The sequence below is a fragment of the Pan troglodytes genome, chromosome 21 (genome assembly GCF_028858775.2).
Source record: "Pan troglodytes isolate AG18354 chromosome 21, NHGRI_mPanTro3-v2.0_pri, whole genome shotgun sequence".
Taxonomy (NCBI): domain Eukaryota; kingdom Metazoa; phylum Chordata; class Mammalia; order Primates; family Hominidae; genus Pan; species Pan troglodytes.
The window spans coordinates 10,610,199-10,633,801 of NC_072419.2; the positions used below are offsets into that span (position 1 = coordinate 10,610,199).

The 23,603-nt window shown below is 43.8% G+C and overlaps 1 protein-coding gene across 6 annotated transcripts in view; it reads right to left on the bottom strand.

Moving 5' to 3' along the window:
* Nucleotides 1-15,404, bottom strand: part of RNF24 (ring finger protein 24) — a 90,327-nt gene extending 74,923 nt beyond the window's left edge. Inside the window, exon 1 of one of the 6 annotated variants that reach the window (XM_009436747.5) lies at nt 15,225-15,404. The gene's annotated coding sequence lies outside the window, so the exon portion shown is untranslated. Of the gene's footprint in view, nt 1-14,932 lie in introns of all 6 variants that reach the window. The other 5 variants (XM_001163477.8, XM_009436745.5, XM_009436746.5 and 2 more) reach the window with 5 other exon arrangements.
* Between the last annotated feature and the right edge of the window lie 8,199 nt (nt 15,405-23,603).

Genomic DNA, 23,603 nt, shown 5'->3' on the forward strand with positions numbered 1-23,603 from the left:
TTAGAGGTTGTCTAGAGATGGTTGCTAGGCCAAGAACACCAACTTGTTTACTTTTCATCTGATACTAAGATAACCTTCCCCAGGATATATGAGTTCAGTAGATGAATAAAAACAAACTGACTTAAGGTAAAATGCAGCATGACAAATAAGTAAGGCTTTATTGAATATTACATACTCAGTAATTTAACTGCATAGGAATGTGAAGACATGAAGTTAAACAAAAGGTATTATCAGAAATGGTGATCAAGGGACAATCCCCCATAAAGTACAACTGAAATAAAAAGACTGATATTCAATGAAGAATTCTCTCTGCCTTTAAAAATATTTAGGCATTAATTCTACAATATACAACTTTCATTTCTTTAGTCTACATGCAATTTCACAGTAACGCTGAAAATATTTTAGGGACACACACACGTGAAAAACCCAGTAATTGCTGGAGAGAAATAATTATATTAGAAAACATAAACAATGCAAAGCATGTCCTGTGGTTTTCATTTCTGCCTGTTCAGATGATATGTGCCCCACAGATCTGACTGGTCCAGCTCCTTCTGCTCAAAAGATTTAAAGCCAAATTAAAATGGGTGAAAGAAACAATTAAAGAGAAACTAAAAGATCTGATTGTATTCAAACTAGCTGGCCTCAACAGTATAAGTCCTAGGGTAATTAAGAATTTGGAATCACTAAGTGATATTTCTGACAAATTATAAAACATGGGCAAATAAGGTTCTTGACTATTATAAAAAAACAAATTCTCCTTATTTCAGTCAAGTGGAGGGGGGTTAGCAGAGACAGGATAAGGAGGGGAACAGTATTCTTTGTAAGCTAACCAGCTCTAGATCAAAGGTTTAGCTCTCTAAAAATATTATTTTAAGCAAACAAGTCTAGAAAAGATCATCACTATTTTCCTTTGCATCTTATTAAGGAAATAAACTTAAAAATAATGTATGTTTGCAGTGTTTCTTTATCATTTGTCTTGATTCCAGATGCAGGACCTATCTCTAGGAACTCAGTGGCATTTATCCTGCCAGAGACACTAGTTTATGAAGAATTAATGGATTAAACATTCAGTTGCATTTATGGAATGGGGGTAGGCCAAGGCAACCCTGGTAATCCCGACTTTTTATGTTAATCTAGTACTCTTTCCTCTCCGCTGCTTGATTCTAGTCTATAAAAGCCTTCCATATATCCCGACTGTTAAAACAAAATATAAATCCTCAATTCAATTAACTCAATTTTTTTTACTGATTAAAACACATTATCTTTTATGAAGGATACAATAGTGTAAAATTACTCATCAGTCTCTCATACAAACTGCATTTCAGAGTAACCCTCAACAGCCCTACTTGATAAAGGAAAGGTCTTCTTTACGGAATTCCTGTGAGTAAATATGGAAGAGATAACAGAATAAGAAAATAAACATTTTGCCACCACAGAAGAAATAACTTACATTGACATGACCATCAGTGGAGTCTTTTAGCAACAATAGAAGTGGAGTAGCCAGACACTATGAGCCGTTGAATGTGACGCAATATTACACACCTAGTAACTATTCTTGCCAAAAAAACTTAAATTTGATTTTAATCAAGTCTCTAGAACTAATTTCCACTTATAGGAAACAGAACAGAGCAACAAACTGACACCATGATGAAACAAGCAGACAAATCCCAAATGTGAGAAATTCCACAGAATAACTGACCCAGTTCCTACAACGAGTCCATTACACAAAACAAAACAAAATGGGGAGGAGGAATTGCCCTAGATGAAAGAGACAAAATGACCAAATGTGATCTGTGGACTCTGAATCCCAGGGTGAACAAACTGTCTCTACAAAAGATATTCCTGAGACAATCTGGCAAGCTGAACAAAGTCTAGCTATTAGATGAAACCAAGAAGTAACTTGATTTTACTAGGTGTGAGAATGGCATTCTGGTTCTCTAAGACAATGTCCTTATTTTTTAGAGGTCCATATAGAAGTAAGCCAGGGTGGCCGGGCGCAGTGGCTCACACCTGTAATCCCAGCACTTTGGGAGGCCGAGGTGGTAGGATTCCTTGAGGTCAGGAGCTCGAGACCAGCCTGGGCCACATCATGAAACCCCATCTCTACCAAAAATACAAAAATTAGCCGGGCGCAGTGGCTCATGCCTGTAATCCCAGCACTTTGGGAGGCTGAGGTGGGTGGATCACGAGGTCAGGAGATCGAGACCATCTTGGCTAACACAGTGAAACCCCGTCTCTACTAAAAATATAAAAAAATTAGCCTGGCGTGGTGGTGGGCACCTGTAGTCCCAGCTACTCTGGAGGCTGAGGCAGGAGAATGGCGTGAACCCAGGAGGCGGAGCTTGCAGTGAGCCAAGATGGTGCCACTGCACTCCAGCCTGGGCAACAGAGCGAGACTCCGTCTCAAAAACAAACAAAAAACAAACAAACAAACAAAAAACCTCAGCAAAGAAAGGTAAAAGATAAAGGATAAATGAAACAAATGTGGCAAAACCTTGTTAATTGTTGAATCCCACTGATAGGCACAGGGCCATAATAAAAAAATTTAAAAGAAGAACCTCACTAGCAGAAAAGTCTGAAAAAATAGTGTAGGTAAGTCTATTAAGTAATATTAATCTCAGGTAGAAAACAAAAGGATCAATGAAAAAAAGTCATGGCAGTTGATTATTTAGAAACAGAATAAATTATATGGAAAATATCATTTTTTCCTCAGATATGACCAGACAGCTATATAATATAGTTTCCTGAAGTAGGTTATTTCACTGGAAATCAACAGTAGATAAAATACAGTTTTTAAATAATACATTTTTAAAAAAAACTTTAGGAATGCAGCTGTCCATTTACTCCCCTTAGAACTGTGTCACGCTTTTATATAATTCTGGAGTTCTAAATGGATGGTGGTAGTGAATTGAAATAGAGAAAATGAAGACACAGAAAACAGAAGTCACAGCTGCATTCTGAACTGAATGCTTTGAATTTTTCTTTTTCTTTTCTTTTTTATTTTTTGAGACAGTCTCACTCTGTCACCCAAGCTGGGGTGCAGTGGCGCGATCTCAGAACACTGCAACCTCTGCCGCCTGGGTTCAAGTGATTCTCCTGCCTCAGCCTTCTGAGTAGCTGGGATTACAGGCGCCTGCCACGGCGCCCGGCTAATTTTTTTGTATTTTTGTAGAGACAGGGTTTCACCATCTGGGACAGGCTGGTCTTGAACTCCTGATCTCGTGATCTACCCACCTCGGCCTCCCAAAGTGCTGGGATTACAGGCGTGAACCACCATGCCCGGCCCAGAATTTTTCTTTTTGTGTAATCATTTTCTAAGAATCCAGGGCCTCCTTCACATCCCTTCTGAAATAGTATTTTAACTTTTAATATGCAACATTTACAATATATTCCACACACAGCACTGACTAAGTTTCTTTGGAGGTCAATTTTCGAATTATCTTCCAAGCAATTCAAAGTAAACAGAACAGAAAATCAATAGTTTTCCAGAAACATCTTCAAAGCATAAAACATTTCATTTCTAATAGAGCAGTAGTTCTTAACCTTTTCTTAGGGTTATGGAACCCTCTGAAAATCTATTTTGAAAGAAAATCTACATATTTCTTTCAAAGGGTTTTATCATTGTTTTGAAGGCCCATGTTAGAAACTCCTTTTTTTTTTTTTTTTTTGAGACAGAGTCTCACTCTATTGCCCAGGATGGAGTGCAATGGCGTGATCTCGGCTCACTGCAACCTCTGCCTCCTGAGTTCAAGAGATTCTCCTGACTCAGCCTCCCAAGTAGCTGGGATTACAGGCATGTGCCACCACACCTGGCTAATTTTTGTAATTTTTAGTAGAGTCAGGGTTTCGCCATGTTGGACAGGCTGGTCTCGAACTCCTGACCTCAAGTGATCTACCCCACCTCGGCCTTCCAAAGTGTTGGGATTACAGGCGTGAGCCACCACGCCTGGCCAGAAACTCTTATAATATAGCATTCTTATGGATAAGCAACTCTAAACCAAGTACAAATTCATCAGCCCAACACTAAAGGCCTCCCATGAATTGGCCCAGACTTTTCATCCTCATTCTCCACTATTTCTCTAAATACCAGACTTTAGTCAAATGCATTAGTTATGGTTCCCTGAAGATGACTCCCTATCTTTTTTCTTGATACTTCCACTATCTGCACATCCCAGGCTATCCCCAACTATCTCATAAAATTCTGTCCATCCTTCATAATGTACCTCAAGCAATACAACCTCCATGAAACCTGCCTTGACCCCATAAACCTTCCCCTGAACTTCAATCTTCTGTCTTTCTATACTTCCAATATTTTTCCACACTTTGTATCATGGTCTGCTGAATACTTATCTAATCTCGGATTCTGTGTGAGACAGTAGTCAAAGTAAAAATTATTACCAAGGAAAAATCTTACTCTCTTGAGTGGATTGAATGGTGGCCCTCAAAAAGATATGTCCATTTCTTAACACAAGGAATCGGTGAATGTGACTTTATTTGAACCGACTTTATTTAAGAAAAAAAAAGGGTCTTTGCAGATATAATTTAAGGATCTGGAGATGAGAGCATTTTGGATTATTTGAATGGATTCTAGATCCAATGGCAAGTGTCTTTATAAGAGAGAAAGAGAAGACCATATGAAAACAGAAGCAGAGACTAGAATGTGTGGAATCACCAAAACCTGCAGGAGGCAAGGAAGGATTCCCCTCTAGAGTCTTTGGAGGGAGCACAGCAACCCTGCTGACACCTTGATTTTGGACTTCTACCTCCAGAACTGTGAAAGAACAACTTTCTGTTGTTTCAAGCCACTAAGTTTATAGTAATTGTGTTACAGCAATGTTAAGAAACTAATAAACCCCCTTTGCTCCATCTGATTCTGACAAGTCATTTTTATTTACTGCAGTAGTTCTGCAGGAGCATCAGAAGAGATTTAAAAAATATAGATTCCGCCCCCTACCCCAAATCTCTTCTTATTCTCCTGCTATTATCTGCAAAGATCTCTGCACTTCCATTATCAATAGCCCTCCAGAGGTGCCAGTACAGGATAACATCTGAATAGTAAAGAGACTGTATTCTTGTGAAAAGTTGATAACATCCACTGTGACAGGTGGTGGGCTCTAGAGGATGAAGGCCTAGGTTCAAAACTGGACCCTGAACTTGTAAACCTGAACAGGTTACTTCTTTGACATTTAGTTTGTCATCCATAAACAACTCTTTGAGGATTGCTGTAAGCAGTAAATAGGCAATATATTTAAAGCTACTGGCATAAAAGCTTTTTAGTATAGGTTAACCAATATGAAAGATGATTTTCTGAGTATAATATTGCCCCTGGCTATTGATATACTGTTCTGTGATTTAAGAAAAAAAAAATCTTACTACCCCGAAAATTCCATCTGCCCTGTTTACAGAGATAATCGACAAGTTTGAGTAAAAGCCTTTATTTAATTATAGCCATGCATGAGATTTCCAACACATTTCTGAAGAAGTTTTGCAACTTGTTTCATGCTGAAGAAAATGAATGAAAGCGTACACCTTTGATTTCCCTTCCCACCCATTTCCCACAAACTACATTAACTCATCATTTGATGTTTCATTATCTGTCAACTTTTTTCATTCAGTCCAAGATAAAGAGACTATTTAGATATAATATTTAGGTTCTATTTCAAATTTATATCACTGAGCATAATTTCACATGCTCAGATTTGGGAAGGAACAATAAAGAGATACAGGTAGCTATAATTTTTTTTTGGTTTGCCGAGATGAACTTAATAAACTTAACAGATACTGCAGCACCATTCAATCTGCAAATTTGAAAAAAAAATTAAGGAAACATAAAGCATACTGATAGACAGCAGTGAAGCTATTAATTTTGAGAATTCAATAAACACTGTCATCAAATGAACTGAATGCTCATTATTCTTACAGTATGATATTTGCACTTGTTTTGCTGTCAATTAAACAATTATGATATTAAATTTGCTAAAGGAAGTGAAGATCTGATACAAGCACCTGTCTAATTGGGAAAACATAAGTACCATCAAAATGAGAGACAAGCTAAGACTACATACATAATTAACCTTCTATAGAATCTATGGTTTATGGCTAGGTGTGGTGGCTCACATTTGTAATCCCCGCACTCTAGGAGGCTGAGGCGGGTAGATCACCTGAGGTCAAGACCAGCCTGGCCAACATGGTGAAACCCTGTCTCTACTAAAAATACAAAAATTAGCTGAGTGTGGTGGCGCATGCCTGTAATCCTAGCTACTTGGGAGGCTGAGGCAGAAGAATCGCTTGAACCCAGGAGGCAGAGGTTGCGGTGAGCAGAAAGAGCACCACTGCACTCCAGCCTGGGTGACAGAGCAAGTCTCTGTCTCAAAAAAAAAAAAAAGTCTATGGTTTACACAGGAGCAAGCTTTACAACAAGATGGAAAAATTTTCCTAATTCAAATGATCAAAACTTTAGAAGATGACAACAAAAGGAATGGGCAAACCTCACTTTAAGAAAAGTTGACAAATAAAAACAGGAACTTTGAAAGCAGGTAACCTGGAAGTTACTTACAATATAAAAACATTCACTACAGTTCATTGCAACTTTAATACACCTAACAGTAGTGAATCCATAAAAATTCAAATGACATTAAATTTCCAGAGCAAATTTGTAACATGAGGTTCACTTGTAACATTATCTAAAAAGCAGTTTCCTTTCCCTTGCCACTGCAGGCTTTCTCCAACTCCCTGGGGTACTATGGAGGGCTAGTGCAACTCTCTGGTATCAGACTATCCTTAGGGGACATGGAGGGCCCAGGCCAGCTTTCCCAAGAGTGGCCAGCCAAAAGCAAGGCCACTGGCCAGCTACTCTTGGGCCAGCTGGCATGGAACAAAGTGTCTGGTTCCTACCTCCAAAGCACAGGAGGCTCTGCCAGCTGGCTTTCAAAGGACTGCACTAGTTGGAATGCTCACAGTTCCTTTCAAACCATCTGGCATTCTTTTAGAACCCTCAATTTACCCAACACTACATTCTGAGATTTGAATTGCTCAGATAATTGAAGGAGTCCCCACTACCTACCTAGGTAAGAAAAGAAAGAGGCAGAACAAACGCTAAGTCAATTACTTCAAGAAACAGTTTCTACAACTAAAAACTGCTCTCAAGTTTAGCTTGTATATTTTGTATTTTAAAATCTAAAATATTCCCATGATTATTAAGCAAACTTTCAAAGTAAAAACCAAGACAAGTAATAAGAGAATAAGCTAAAACAGACTATTTAACATGCAGAAAAGCTGTAGGAATCCCTTAGGGTTAGAAGTACCTGACTCTGCCTAGCCTGAACTTCTACAGAGCCTGTCTGTATTTTTTATGTGGTCCTCGGAATATACTTTGTACTGCTACATATATTTACCCTCCCAGCTAGCTAGTAGATGAAAAGAACATTGTCTTATAGCTGTTTCAAAAGAAAAAAAAATCTGTTGATGATATATCGGGTGTTTTTAAAGCTCCATTTCCAGAAATAAGAAAACTTAATGTGGAATAACATGAAGAAATAACCTCACCTCTGAGAAAACCAAATAAACAAAGAACAGGACTTGGCTTGAAATAAAAATATTTTATCAAGTGATCAAAATGATTTATTGGCTGGGCATGGTGGCTCCTGCCTGTAATCCTAGCACTTTGGGAGGTGCTGGTAGGGTCACTTGAGCCCAGGAGTTTGAGACCAGCCTGGGCAACATAGTGAGACCCTGTCTCTACAAAAAAAAAAAAAAAAAAAAAAAAAAAAATTAGTCTGGCATGCTGGTGTGTGCCTGTGGTCGCAGCTACTTGGGAGGTTGAGGTGGGAGGATTGTTTGAGCCCTGGAGGTGAAGGCTGCAGTGAGTTGGAGATCACACCACTGCACTGCAGCCTGGGCAACAGAACGAGACTCTCTCTCTTAAAAACAAACACACCCCCGCCCCCCACAAAACCAAGAACAGCTGCATCATCATATTGATAGCCCATATACCCTAGGAGATATAGTATTTTGAACAAAAATATTATAGAGACCAAGTCAGAGTCAAATATTATAAACTGGAGGAGGCTATAATAATTACTATTATTTTTCATTGAGTTTACTCCCAAGACGAGTACTGAGTTTTGTGTTTTACATATTATCTCATTTGGAACACAAAACAAACACATGAGGTAGGAACTATTATTAACCACATTACAAATGAAGAAAGAGAGAGGTTAGGAAACCTGCTGGAGGTCACATAGCAAAAAGTAAAAGAGCTGGAATTCAACTCCAAGCAGTCTGATGCCAGAGTCCAGGTGCAAGACTGCATATATTTAAAAAAAAAAAAAAAATATATATATATATATATATATATTTTTTTTTTTTGAGACAGAGTCTCGCTCTGTCACCCAGGCTGGAGTGCAATGGCACGATCTTGGCTCACTGCAACCTCCACCTCCCAGGTTCAAGCAATTCTCTGTCTCAGCCTCCCGAGTAACTGGGATTACAGGCACCCGCCACCACATCCGGCTAATTTGTTGTATTTTTAGTAAGATGGGGTTTCACCATCTTGGCCAGGCTGGTCTTGAACTCCTGACCTCATGATCCACCCGCCTTGGCCTCCCAAAGTGCTGGGATTACAGGCATACGCCACCATGCCCGGCCCAAGACTGCCAATATTAAGTCATACTTATGAAAGAATGAAATGTAACATAGGGCAAAATTTGATCATTAATACATTCTTCATAATTGTTTCAACTCTTAAGTGTAGCAAAAAATGGTGAGTAATGAAAAAACATGGATTCTGTTGTTAGAAATTTTTAAAAATCAAAAGCTATTTTACCAGGTCAGTTGTGCCTCTTTTGCCCATGTACTGAGTAGATACTTGTGCCACCTGCTGTCCTAGGGGACAGAGTGGTAAACAGGACAGATGAGGTCCTTGCCTTCCTGGAGCTGACCTTCTATTAGGGGTAAGTCACACAAAAGTTATTAAACAACAGAATTTCAGAGGGTGGTGCGTACTATAGAGGAGGTAGGGAAGGCACGTAAACTTCTCTTTTGAGAGACTTAACCATGTAGGTAAATAGAAAGGGATAGAGGAGGGTCAGGGAAAAGTTGTTTGCTGAAGCTTATTCTGATTTTAAAGATGGGCAACATCACGGCATATGTGTATGCTGACATGGATAGCCCCCTGGAGAGTTGCTGATGATGCAAGAGAGAGGGCAAAAATGCTAAAGCTGTGAGATATGAGGGGGCATGAGGTATAGAAGATGTGAGGAGGAACACAGTAGAGAGGGGAGCTTGCCTCCGACAGGAGACAGAAAACATGGGTCTAAGGAAGGCAGATTTCTACATTTGGTTGGGGGGAAGATGAGTGGTTTCTGTCTGATATCTCCTAAACCCTCAATGAACTATGAGGTCAGCTTATCTGAGTAGGAGGGGTGGGTTGCTGATGAGTTTAAGGAGTGGAGAGAAGTTATGAAATAGCGATAGGCAAAAAGATCTTATTAAGAATCAATGGTAGCTTTGCCGGGCAGTGCTGAGTGTCTACTTAGGATTTTTGGTCATGAATCTGAAGTTCTCTTGTAATATCCAGCCACTTGGGTGGTGTCATGGAAAAGCCAAATGAATGATAAAGCAGCTATAAACAGAAAAAAAAGGGTTTTTAATTTTAAAATTTTAAAAGAGTAAACAAAGGATGTTTTAAAAATATGTATCCAAATTAGCCAGGCATGGTGGCGGGCACCTGTAATCCCAGCAACTGGGGAGGCTGAGGCAGGAGAATCGCTTGAACCTGGGAGGCAGGGGTCGAAGTGAGCCGAGATCACGCCACTGCACTCCAGCCTGGGTGAAAGAGTGAGACCCTGTCTCAAACAAACAAACAAACAAACAAACAAACAAACAAAAAAGGCCAGACGCAGTGGCTCATGCCTGCAATCCCAGCACTTTGGGAGGCTGAGGTAGGCAGATCACGAGGTCAGGATTTCGAGACCAGCCTGACCAACATAGTGAAACCCCGTCTCCACCAGAAATACAAAAATTAGCTGGACATGGTGGCGCACGCCTGTAGTCCCAGCTACTCGGGAGGCTGAGGCAGGAGAATTGCTTGAACCCGGGAGGCAGAGGTTGTGGTGAGCCGAGATTGCACCACTGTACTCCAGCCTAGGTGACAGAGTGAGACTCCATCTCAAAATAATAATAATAATATGTATCCATGAGATAAACACAAAAATACTGACAATGTTCTGTGAAGCTGTGATTTATGCAGCTCCTTTTGCTTCCATCTTCTCATCACAGAAATTCTTGCAAACAGTATATTTGTCACATTTAACAATGACATATTTAATCATGAAGCTCAAGATAGTTTCTTTTTGGTCATTTCTTTTTTTGTCATTTCCTAAGGTGGATTTTTAAAAAATGCACCTGACAGCCGTCATGTTGGTTCATTTCACTGCTTAAAAGAAACTCTCTCTGATGTCAACCGATATTTTCATTGTTGATTTCATTTAAAAGTAAAAAAACTTAATCCCCTCTCTCAATGAACACATACACATCTACAGTGCTTAATCTCAATGCCTGAACAGTGGTCACAAGGAAAATGGGAAGGGAGATGCTGGCCTGATGGCGCTGGGCACCTAGCAGTGCCAGGTGCATGCTCTTGATCTTGCAGCTGTGCTCTTAAAACACAATGCTCAAGATCCAAAACGTTCGGGGGAGAATTCCTGTCTGCACAGGTTCAAGAGGAGGAAACAAAGACCCCACTGCTTGATGGAGGCACAAAGAATAGCATATTGGGTGAGATGGGGGGGAGTATGCACACACATACATATACAGCCATTTTTGGAAAATACAATCTACCCCACAAGCAAAAGTAAAGAAAAATATCTATTCCAAGGTACATCATGAAATGTCAGGAACACCAGGGATAAACTGAAGATCCTAAAATCTTTCAGAGTGGGAAGAAAAAGGGAATGAGGATTAAAATGACATTGGACTTCTCAATAGTGACACTGGAAGCTAATGGAACAATGTCTTCAAAACAGTGACATTAATTTTCAATCCAGATTTTAACACCAAGCTAAACTACCATTCAAGAGTGAAGGTAAAATGAAGGCATTTCCAGACATGTAACTTCTGAATTCAGGAAGGAATTTCAGATTTTGTATGTACCCTTTCTCAGGAAGCTACTCAAGAATAAGGAAGACACAGGGTCCAGGAAATAGAAGACCTAACACAGGAGGAAGGCAAAGGGAATTCCCAAGATGATGACAAAGGGAAGTCCCAGGATGATGGCTATGCAGTAGTCCAGGGAGCAAACAATTCCAGACTGGAGTAGGAGAGAGGGGGCTCCAGCAGGACCATCTCCTGGGGAAAAGATATGAAAGTGAGTGACTACCTGAGAATATTCAAAGATAATCAGTTTTGTCATAGAGTTTGAATGAATTAGTGACTGATACAAAGAAAACTCAGCAAATGAAAACCAAACAAACAAAAGAGGCAATTATTTAATTCAGGAGCAACAAAAGTTGTTCAAGAAGAAAACACAGTAATAGCACCCTACGTGGCTCAACTGTGAATAATAGGTACACTGTCAGTCATATAAATACTGAATACCGACCTAACTGTCAAGTATGAGTGGGAAATGGAAGGATAGTTATGTGAGACAGTTAAGTCTTCAACTTCCAAAATAGAAGTCCACAGAGAATATCCAAAAGTGAAGAGCTAAGAAATAGCAGTATAAACATTAAAAATGAAATAAGTATAAAGGTAAATACCAAAAGAAACCGGTAAGAGTTGAGAGTGGTTTAACTATATAATATATAAGACTGCTGATTTTGATTTTTTCTCAGTCTCAACATGGCAATTTCATATGATTCAAGCTAACACATTGTAATAGCATTATTACTGATCTTAGAATAAACTCCCATTTAAAACAATAAACAATTATTGGCCGGGCACGGTGGCTCACACCTATAATCACAGCACTTTGGGAGGCTAAGGCAGGCAGATGGCTTGAGGCCAGGAGCTCAAGACCAGTCTGGCCAACATGGCAAAACTCCGTCTCTACTAAAAATACAAAAAAAATTAGCCAGGCGTGGTGGCCAGTGCCTGTATTCCCAGCTATTTGGGAAGCTGAGGCACGAGAATCACTTGAACCTGGGAGACGGAGGCTGCAGTCAGCCGAGATCACGCCACTGCACTCCAGCCTAGGGGACAGGGTGAGACTCCATCTCAAAAAAAAAAAACAACAAAACACCCAAAAAACAAAAAAGCAATTATTGATAGAGAATGCTCAATGGAAAAATAAATTACTTTTTATTATGAGACATTACTGGGAGGATAATAGATCCTAGTTAACAAAGTGTTACCATCTATGCTCTTACCATCACTAACATAATATTACTATTCTAATGAATAAATATTTACTATTAAAACAGCACTTAACATTATTTTATCTATTTTAAGGATCTAAAAGTTAGTTTAGATTTTTTCTTCAATCATCATACTACAGAATGCTAAACTATGGGTTGGCAAATACTTTGATTAACAGAATGCTGAATAACAAGGCCAGGCTGTGTTTAGGTTCCTTTGTTGATATTAAAAATAGCTAAGTCACTCTTGCAAAATTAAACTTCCATGAAATTGCGATACTGTGCAAGCCTATTTCAGTGATAATTCCGGTTATGCTACTCTGTTTATCTAAGACTTCCCCTTACGGTTTGTTTTAAGGAGACTCCTAAAAAATGTCTTATGCAGTCAAGACAGGCAGTTTATAAATGTACTGGGTTACTTCAACATTAGTGACTTTAGTTAGTAAAGCTCTTGTTTTTTTTTCTGCTTCATTTTTCCTTCATAAAAGCTCTTGTTTTAAATTAACTTATCTGAATTAAATTAATTGATATTAAGATTTTATTTAAATCATGCATTAAAACCAAAACGTCCCCAATTGAAAAATCAACCTTCATTAATTTTTTTTACTCTTACAAAAAAGAATTTGAACGTGGTAAGAATTTTACTAAGAATAATGTATCCTGAACTGACCATGGAAAATTTCCCCTTCAAATTAAAAGCAAATGTTTTAAACAGAGGGAATATACATAAACAGATGCTGTGGAAGACTGCTTAGTTTACATTTCATTTTCCACTGAAAACTACTAGGAATTAAAATACATGTGATTTTTAAAAATATTAAAGAGAATCTTAAAGAAAACAGAACCCATACAATTATTCATATCATCCAATATAAGCGCCTCTTAATTTTTTAAAACCGCTATTTTGAATCCAAAGATCATAATAAAAATAGTTTTTTTTTCAGACGGAGTTTCGCTCTTGTTGCCCAGGCTGGAGTGCAATGGCGCGATCTAGGCTCATTGCAACCTCCGCCTCCGGGAGTTCAAGCGATTCTCCTGCCTCAGCCTCCCGAGTAGCTGGAATTACAGGCGCTCGCCACCATGCCCGGCTAATTTTTTGTATTTTTTTAGTAGAGACAGGGTTTCACCATGTTGGCCAGGCTGGTCTCAAACTTCTGACCTCTGGTGATCCACCCACCTCGGCCCCCCAAAGTGCTGGGATTACAGGTGTGAGCCAGCGCACCCGATCCATAATAAAAATACCTTGGAGGTGTGTTTCTTGTAAATGAGTGGCTAATTTCCCAACACCCTGTAAAAGTATATGGGTAAAAAGAAACTGAAAATCATCATGCAACCAGAGTTAACAACTATCTTGCAAAATTCATATCATTTGTTTTAAAACCAAAATAGCAAGGAAGAGCTGGTGCTATCCCAATAGCCTCTTTTTAATTGGTCTACAACAACTGCAACTCTTCATAACTTTACCAACACAACAAAGTCAGGCAGGCAGTCTGACAGAGTCAACGTTTGTGGGAACCTACAGCGCTTCCTTCTCTCTCTGGAGATGAGGACAATGAAAAAAGGTGTTCTGTTTTCCAGTAGTCCTGTAAGAGGAGCCATTGAGCTGGGTGTACAACCAGACAACAGAACATAGGAAAATTCACATCAAAGCAAGGGCGCATGCCAGGGTAATATGCAATAAAACCCTCTGCCAAAGCATTAAGGGAAAAAAAAAGCAAGGAGGTAGAGAGAACCTGCTGGACTACCTTCTCATTAACACAGGGAGGCAGAAAGAAACAAAATCTGCCTGTATTCAGGAGCGGAGAAAACTGTGTCCTAGATATATTGGAGTATTCCTATAGACATGTTTATGAGCATTCGGACAAATTATCAATGAACTAAACCCAGAAAGCAGTGTCCTATACGTTGGAGTATTCCTGTGTAGACAGACATGAGAATCTTACCATTAACTAAGCCCAAAAAGGCAAAGTATTCTAGAAACACAGATATATGAGAATTTAGATGCACATTTCCAATTAATAAAACCCACTGGTTTTACAGCGAGAAAAAACTGTTTGAAATAACATCAGGTAAAGAATTGGGTAAAGGTGTGATGAAGTTATATCCCCTCCCCTTTTCCTCACACCCTTTTTGACAATCTCTGATTCTCTCATTTCATAGATGTCCCTTTCACTTGAATGCACACACACACACACACACACACACACACACATCATTAGGTCTCCAGAAACAAAGGAGGGTCCTTAATTCTCCGGCCTGTGGAACCACACACGCCCCCTGCCCACAGATGGTGACTTTCATTAATGAGTAAGCCGAGGGAAGAGGTCTCCACCCCGACCACTGCCATGCACACTGTGACAACGGGGCACGAGACAAGCGCCACAAAGAAAGGGGAGGAGTGGACGGGGACCAGGAAAACACTGCCACGCCGCACCCCCCAAGGCGCGCGCCCACCGCCAACGCGGGGGCAGCGTCCTCGCCACCCTCCTCCTAGCCTCCCAGCTCATCCCAGCCGCCTCCCACGCCCGGGGACCCGATGCCAGGGCTTGGGCGAGCAGGACGTGCGGGGGCCCACGCACCTTCCCTCCGTGACCTCCAGGTGACAGCCCCGCTCCGCCCTTTGTGAGGGACTCACCCTCCAGTCCCGGGGCCGCGCCGGACCCTCCTCCGTGTCCCTCCTCAGCCTGGAGACACCGCCTCACCCCTGCACACCGCGCCCGGCCGGCCGAGGCGCCGGGAGAGTGTGTGTGTGTGGGAGGCTGGCGCGGGCCCGCGGTCTCCTCAGCATCCCGAACCCGGAGCGGCTCGGTCCCCCAAACCCCAGCCCGGGGGCGGCGGCCGCGGCGCCCCCGCCCTCGCTCGCTCACTTACTCGGGCGCGCCGGCGGCAGCGGCAGACGTGCGGGACCGTCAGCGCCCTGCGGCGGGCGGCAGGCTGCGGGCGGCGAGCGTCTGTCCGGACAGAGCGCGGCGGAGGCGGCGGCGGCTGACTGCGCCCGGCGGCCCCTCGGGAGGGGCCGGCCCGCCGGGGGAGGGGCGGGCGCCGCGCCTCTCATTCATGCAGCGGGGGCGGGGTGAGGGACCCGGATGCCCGGGCAGTTTCCCCACCCACCTCGCGGAGGGCTCGGCGGCTTCAGAGTCTGCAGTGCGCAGGCGCGGCGCTCCCTGGCCAGGCCTGGTGCCGCCCTGGCCGCTGGCTCTGTTCCTGGTTAGAACTACGCCAGACAGGCCGGGCGAGGTGGCTCACGCCTGTAATCCCAGCACTTTGGGAGGCTGAGGCGGGCAGATCACGAGGTCAGGAGATCGAGACCATCTTGGCTAACGCGATGAAACCCCGTCTCTACTAAAAATACAAAAAATTAAATTAGCCGGGTGTGGTGGCGGGCGCCTGTAGTCCCAGCTACTTGGGAGGCTGAGGCAGGAGAATGGCATGAACCTGGGAGGCGGAGCTTGCCGTAAGCCGAGATCGTGCCACTGCACACCAGCCTGGGCGACAGAGCGAGACTCTGTCTGAAAAAAAAGAAAAAAAGAACTACTCCAGACAGACCTTCTCCATCGACCGTTTAGTATTTTTGCGTGCCCTACAAGCATTTTTAAAAGTGAAAGCATGGGGCCGGGCGCAGTGGCTCACGCCTGTAATCCCAACACTTTGGGAGGCCAAGGCGGGTGGATCACCTGAGGTCAGGAGTTCCAGACCAGCCTGACCAACATAGAGAAACTCTGTCTCTACTAAAAATACACAATTAGCTGGGTGTGGTGGCTCATGCCTGTAATCCCAGCTACTCGGGAGGCTAAGGCAGGAAAATCTCTTGAACCCGGGGAGCGGAGGTTGCAGTGAGCCAAGATCGCACCATTGCACTCTAGCCTGGGTGACAGAGCAAGACTCCGTCTCACACACACAAAAATGAAAGATTGGAATGCCACCCCTTTCCTAGCATGCAGATTGACAGTCCCCAGAGACACAAGAATGGTCACGTGGTGCCCATTGGTTTGATGGGGAGATGGTATGCACCGCACCCTCCTCCATCTGCCCCTGCTGCTGCAGCCTCTCAGCTGAGTGCTAGAACCTTGGTGATGGATGAGACCTAGACTCTGCCCAGATAGTGGACAGAGGTGTGTGCAAGAAACAGTGCATTCCTTTATTTACATCCACTCCTCAACCTCCGGCTCCCATTCTACAGGGCAGGCAATAAATTGACCTCCGATTTTGGGAGGCTGAGCTCTTCCTGCAATACCAAGGCAAGGATCTGGGGAGTCCTCTCTTGTCTTTAGCAGGCAGTGTATTCTGCAGATACTCTCTTGTTCCCATCGCCTTGTGTCTGCCACTCCTGGGGCACGGAAGTTTCTGGAGAGGCTGGGAGCCTGCAGAGGGAATGGCTGTGAAGCTCCACAGCTGACAGTGTGTGTGTGCGCTGCAGCTCAGAGCTTGCAGAAATGATTGCCGCCTCTTCCTCAGTCTCCATGTGTCCCCCAGAAGTTCTCCTTCCTTCTCCTAATCTCTCAGGCCCCATCACATAAACCATAAACAGCTCAGTAGCTTAACTTTGGGAAGCAAAAGTCATCATGGCAAGCGCCTAGAGGCATGTTCCTTCTGCTTTGGCAAACCATTAACCACCAAGGCAGGGAGGAAGTAAAGAGGGAAACATTAGTGAATTTCTCAAGAAGTCACCTGCCACCCAATGGTCACAGTCCCCCAAAGTGAGAGAAGGGTGGAGGCATGTGCTAGGGAGACTGTGGCAAAAGGAAGGGAGTGGGAGACCCAGGCTTCCTCTAGAGCTGCCTGTGCCAGGGCTGTGCTGGGGGAACACTGCCCTCCTTGCTGTCAATCATAGCAGTTACCTGGAGGGTCTTTTCAACTTTGCTTTGCTCAAACCTCTCACTGTCCTAAATCAGCCCCCTCATCTCTCCCCTGGGCTGTTGCAGAAGTCTCAATCCATTCTCATGCAAATCGATTCTCAAGGTATTCAAATCTGCCTGTGTTTCTGTCTTTTTCTTTTTCCCTGCCTCATCTGGCTCCTTGAGCCTTATTTTCCAGCCATTTACAGAACAGCACCATGGTGTTTTACCTCGGTAGTCACCAAGGTGACTGCTGTTTCCCTACTAGGAAAGCAACACTTACCTAGCATGCAAAAGTTGCTCTTTTCTCTGAAAATCCACAGATGCTTTTTAGGGCAGTGAAAATACTCTGTGTATGATACCATAATGGTGGATACCTGTCATGACACATTTGTCTAAATCCATAGAATGAATAATACCAGCAGCAAACTCTAATGTAAATATGGATTTTGGGTGATAATGGTGTGCCAATGTAGGTCCAACAATAGTAATAAATGCTCCCGTGGGAGAATGTTTATAACGGGGGGGCTATGTATGTGTAGGGGGAAGGGCTAGATGGGAACTCTGCACATTCCTCTCACTTTTGTGGCAAACTTAAAACTGCTCTAAAAAAAAGTAAAGTATTTACAAAGTCATTTTTTGATAAAGTATTTTTTTCTGCCCCCACTTATTGACAGACTTTCCTTGAGAATCCCCACCCGTGCCCTGTACCTACTTCCCTCTCAGCACTAGGCACCCTCCAAGGTCCCTGCTCATTTGCATATTTTCTTACCACATCAGCATGTGAGTCCTTCATCAGCAGGATCAGTATCTCCCAGGACCTAATATGTGACTGGCACATAGTGGGTCTGTGCCATTTAGCTGTGGCTGTTGGTGGAGGTGATGTTCCCTGGTGGGCTGGGGAGGCTCCACAGGAGAAGGAAAGGCTGAGCTCCTTTTCTTTCTTCTTCCTTATTTTGGCTTCCTTCCTCTGCCCTGCGTTTGGAAACCTGTTTTGTTTGTTTGTTTAGAAAGCTTGGCTAGTAATTCACTAGTCCAATCAGGCTGTAGGGTGGAGGATGGAGTGGCTCATTTCATGTCTTTTGTTCTTGAAAAAATTAGGGGCGAGAGGGAAAGAGAATGAGAGAATGAACGGAAGGAGGAGGGGCCGTGTCCAGTTGCTGTTTTCAGGGAGACACATCTTATTAAAATTTTGCTGTGTCATCAACTGGCCCAACTGGTTTTTAGGGTCAAGGAGAAAGTTTTCCTTTGGGACTGGACAGGTGGAATCTGGCCTCACAGTTTCTACAACATACGGCAGGATCCTGCTCTTCTGTCCCCTATAGCGGGTTGTCCCGTGTTCCCCTTAAGGAAGAAATCACAGTTTTTGTCCTCCTGGTGCTTCCGGCTGGAGGTTCACCTGCTAGTCCCTGATCCTCTTTGCTTAGTGATGCACATGAGTCTACTCATCCCCCCACCACTCCCAGCCCCCACTGGTCTAGGCAAAATGCAAGTGATGGGAGAGTGTGGGTGGGCAATTCTTTCTCTGGAGGGTTTAGGTGGGTACCTCAAAACAGCAGGCAGCTAGGACTTGAAGTGGTGGCTTTGCAGCTAACATTTTCCTTGTTCCACATGATGGGTAGGGGTAGGGTAGGGAAGACTTCACTGTTGGGAGTTTCGGAGGATGCCCCTCTTTCTCTTTATCCTTCCTCCCCACAGTCCCCTCCCATCTCCTCCCTTATACCTCTTTTTTTTTTTTTGAGATGGAGTTTCGCTCTTGTTGCCTGGGCTGGAGTACAGTGGCGCCATCTCGGCTCACTGCAACCTCCATCTCCCAGGTTCAAGCGATTCTCCTGCCTCAGCCTCCTGAGTAGCTGGGATTACAGGCATGCGCCACCACGCCCAGCTAATTTTGTATTTTTAGTAGAGACGGGGTTTCTCCATGTTGGTCAGGCTTGTCTCAAACTCCTGACCTGAGGTGATCCACCCGCCTCGGCCTCTGAAAGTGCCGGGATTACAGGTGTAAGCCACCACGCCCAGCCCTTATACCTCCTTTTAAGCAATGTCCTCACCCCAAATCCATCTCAGAAAATTGTCCCTACCCATATGGTCAGAAGTCCTTCAAGACTCCTGGAAAAGAAATCACAACTACTTTTAAATCAAACGTCTGACTAATTTTGGAACAGTGAGAGCAGGGGCTGGTTTTAGTCATCTTTGGATCAGGTGCCCAATACAAGTTTGTTGAATGAATGCCTGACTGGTCAAGACAAAATCAGTCTTTCAAACAGAAGCTAGAAATCAAAGGTTGCCTATAGCCCCATTCCTCTGTCCATCCTCCCCATCTGTTGAGATGGCACGATTTCAGAAAAACATCCCTCCCACTGGTCAATCCTTTGAAAGCTTAATTATTCAGAGTTCTAAATGACCCCTTTAAGGGTTGATCATATAATGCTTTGACCCGTTGGACTGTGCCAGTAGAGGAGGAGATGTTCTGTGTTCCCCGAGCCTCTTCATCCAAGAATTCCAAAGTGACTCCTCCTGCCTTGATCCCTCCCAATGGCCCTCTCCTCCTCATAGCCCATGGGGACCTCTTGCTGGGGTGTGACCCTGCCCACGGAGGGGTGGAATTGCTTCTTTTTTTTTTTTTTTTTTAGATGAAGTCTCTCTGTCGCCCAGGCTAGAGTGCAGTGGTGCAATCTTGGCTCACTGTAACCTCTGCCTCTTGGGTTCAAGTGATTCTCCTGCCTCAGCCTCCCGAGTAGCTGGGATTACAGGCACCTGCCACTGCGCCCGGCTAATTTTTGTATTTTTAGAAGAGACGGGGTTTCACCATCTTGGCCAGGTTGGTCTCGAACTCCTGACCTCAAGATCCACCCGCCTCGGCCTCCCAAAGTGCTGGGATTACAGGCATGAGCCACCGGAATTGCTTCTTAATGCAGAATGTGTGTGCACGACTGTGAAACAGCAAGAGTTGGGGAGAAAGCGTAGGTTTCTGTGTGCATGGTACCCTTAGGACTGGCTGTGTGTCCACCCACAAGCCAGCAAAGGAGGTGGGAACCTGGGATTCTGTTTACCCAGCCACCAACAAGCCCCGTTGCCTTTCTGGCACACACAAGCCCAATCACCCAGAACTCCTGAAAATATAAATGTTCTCAAGATCTCATGTGGGAGCTTTTTAGCTGAGACCAGCCACACATGCAGGAGACTGGAAGCACTATTTCCCAGGGGTGGAACAACCTGCTCAGACTCACTTTTAGATTGGAGGATACCCATCTCAGTGTGGATTCTCCCAAGAACAGATCTTAAGACAAGGGCTTGGATGTAGGTAATTTACTTGGGAGGTGATTCCAGGAAATAAGAGTGAAGAAATGGGGAAAGCAAGCTGTGAAAGGGAGAGAAGCCAACAGTAAGGTATGCTGATGGGCCAGTTACTGCCATGGGCAACTGAGGCTCAGTCTGGCTTGGCGTCCACTGAGAAACCTTGTAGAACAGCCCTCAGCATTGTCCGCCTGGATGACCAGGAGGCCAGAGTATTTCTCCACTGACTTCAGTGTCTTGGTTGCTTTTCTTTTCTTTTCTTTTCTTTTTTTTGAGACGGAGTTTCGCTCTTGTTGCCCAGGCAGGAGTGCAGTGGCACGATCTCAGCTCACTGCAACCTCCACCTCCCAGGTTCAAGAGATTCTCCTGCCTCAGCCTCTCAGGTAGCTGGGATTACAGGCATGCGCCACCATGCCTGGCTAATTTTGTATTTTTTTAGTAGAGACAGGGTTTCTCCATGTTGGTCAGGCTGGTCTTGAACTCCCGACCTCACGTGATCCACCTGCCTTGGCCTCCCAAAGTGCTGGGATTACAGGCATGAGCCACCGCGCCTGGCCCTCTTTTCTTTTCTTTTCTGTTTTTGAGACAGAGTCTCACTCTTGTCACCCAGGCTGGAGTGCCGTGGTGCCATCTAGACTCATTGCAACCTCTGCCTCCTGGTTGTTCAAGTGATTCTTGTGCCTCAGCCTCCTGAGTAGTTGGGATTACAGGCGTGTGCCACCATGCCCAGCTAAATTTTGTATTCTTTGTAGAGACAGGGTTTTGCCATGTTGGCCAGGCTGGTCTCAAAATCCTGGCCTTGAGTGATCTGCCCAGCTCAGCCTCCCAGAGGGTACTTTCAAGTTACATCTATGGAACAAAGCAAGCCGCTCTGCTAAGCTCCTCCAGTTATTGATTACACAACCCCCACAGCTGTGACCACCATTTGGCTACCACCATCATCACAGCTTCTGCCCCTCCAATTTCCCCCAGCCAATTATATCACTGCCTTTTCTCTCTGCTAGGTTCTGTTAGGCTGAGCTTTAAAGAGAAAGGAATAAAGTGGAATGATATATCTTTGCCCATAACTCATTCTAGGAAAAAGGAACTATGCTGGTTTTCTTTTTCCTCCATTTCAACCTATCCAATCTACCCAAATAGTTCTCAATCATTATCACCTCATCCCAAAGCAACAGACAGGAAAGAGAAACAGGGCAAGAAAGCAGACAGGCTTTCTGGAGTGACTTTTATCTCCACAGAGTCATAGATGCAGAGTTGGAAGAGATGAATTCTCTCATTTGGGAGATAAGGACACCACGCAGATAAAGAGACTCTGTATCTTCTGCTTTTCCTGCTGCTGCAGTGCTTCCTCCAGGCAGGCTTCCTTGGTTTTTCTTGGCTTCCTACCCTTGCAACCTACGCCATCATAATCTGGACTCCAGCCCTTTATTCCCTCAAAGGCTGACTCAGGCCATGACTGAGGGAAGAAGCTTGGATTCTGTAGTGGAACAGCATTGTCCATGGGGAGACACAGCTTCCATCCCAGGCCTTTGGTTCCGTTACTTAGAGTTTCTCACTTGCCTGTCTGTCATCCAAAGGGGCTCACAAGGAGGGGAATGCAGGGAGGAGACATCTCCCTAATACCATTGGAGTTTTTTTCCAGGTTAAGATGGTGCATTGAATCCACCCATCTACTTTTGCTCCTCCCAAAACTCACTAAAACTATTATAAAGGGATTTTTTTTAAAGACACAAACTCATGAGGACAGAGAGAACAGAGTAGACAATAGTGGGGGAAAAAATAAGTTGAAAGATAGAAAACAGATGGGTGAGTGGTAATCGACTCATCAGCCCCAAGAAAGCTGAAACCCAGGGAAAGTTAAGAGTAGCCCTATTTTCATGACAAAATCCAAGGGGCGGGCGGGGGGGGGGGGGGGGGTGGGGAAAGAAAGAAAAACAGAAAAAAAAATGGGAATTGGCAGTCCTAGATATCTCTGGTACTGGGCAAGCCAAAGAATCAGGATAACTGGGTGAAAGGTGATTGGGAAGCAGTTAAAATCTTAGTTCCCCTCTTCTACTCTCCGAGCAGCAGGTTTCTCTCTCTCATCAGGCAGAGGGCTGGAGATTTCATCTCCGGAGAGAGTAAAAAGGAGGATCTCTGGGCTGGGGCACCAGGCATGGCTGAGGACAAAGGTGGCATGTGGAGAACAGGGGCGTTAAGTGACTATTTCCTCACTGCATGCAGAGAACCTCAGCTTTCTTCTCTGATCACTTCCCAAATCACTGGCAGCTACTCTCCACCTCTCTTCTCTGAGCACTCTGACCAGCCAAAAGGGAAAGAATGAAGGATACTGGCATTCAGATTTCCAGTAAACGACCATCCATGTCTCCCTACAGTGAATCACAGTTGACAAGCCCAGTTCCTGCACTCAGGGTTTTTCATAGTCCTTTACTCTTAATCAAGAGCAGAGAGCTAAAGATTATGTCTTAGGTTCCCTAGAAACAGAAGCTGTGATGCAGATTCAGATGCATGCGATTTATTGCGGGCGGGCCCTCAGAAGAAGCTCTTTTTTCCACCTCCAGAAAGAGCATGGAAAGGAACTGAGCAAGGATGTGGTCTTGGCTGGAGTCTAGCCTCAGTCTGACCCACAGGGAGCCCTGGAGCATGAATTGCACCACAGGGTTGATCTCACCTTGAAGCAAGAGGGCCAGCTTTTGTATCCATATATTGATCAATCACTGGCTGTGGGCTGCCAGGGAGGAAGCCATGAATTCCCAGGCAAGGTAGTTCCTACTTGAGGACAATTCTTTAGATAAAGTGGCAGCTCTGGTCTATTTATGACCGAGATTTATAGCAGCTGAAGGTATGGGCAGAACACCAATAACATCTACTGTAGATTACCAGATTACCAAATATCTGAGGAAAGCTGCTAACATGGAAGATAGAAAATAAATAACAATAAAAACAAGTCAAAACAAGCAAGCAAACTAATAATTAAAATAAACAGAAAAAGGCAAGTTGGAGGAAACCAAGACTTATTTTTAAGAATAAGAGGTGATAGGCAGTTCGGCGGTCCAGTGGGTCTGTCTCTTGCTTCAACAGTGTTTGGACGGAACAGATCCGGGGACGGTCTTCCAGC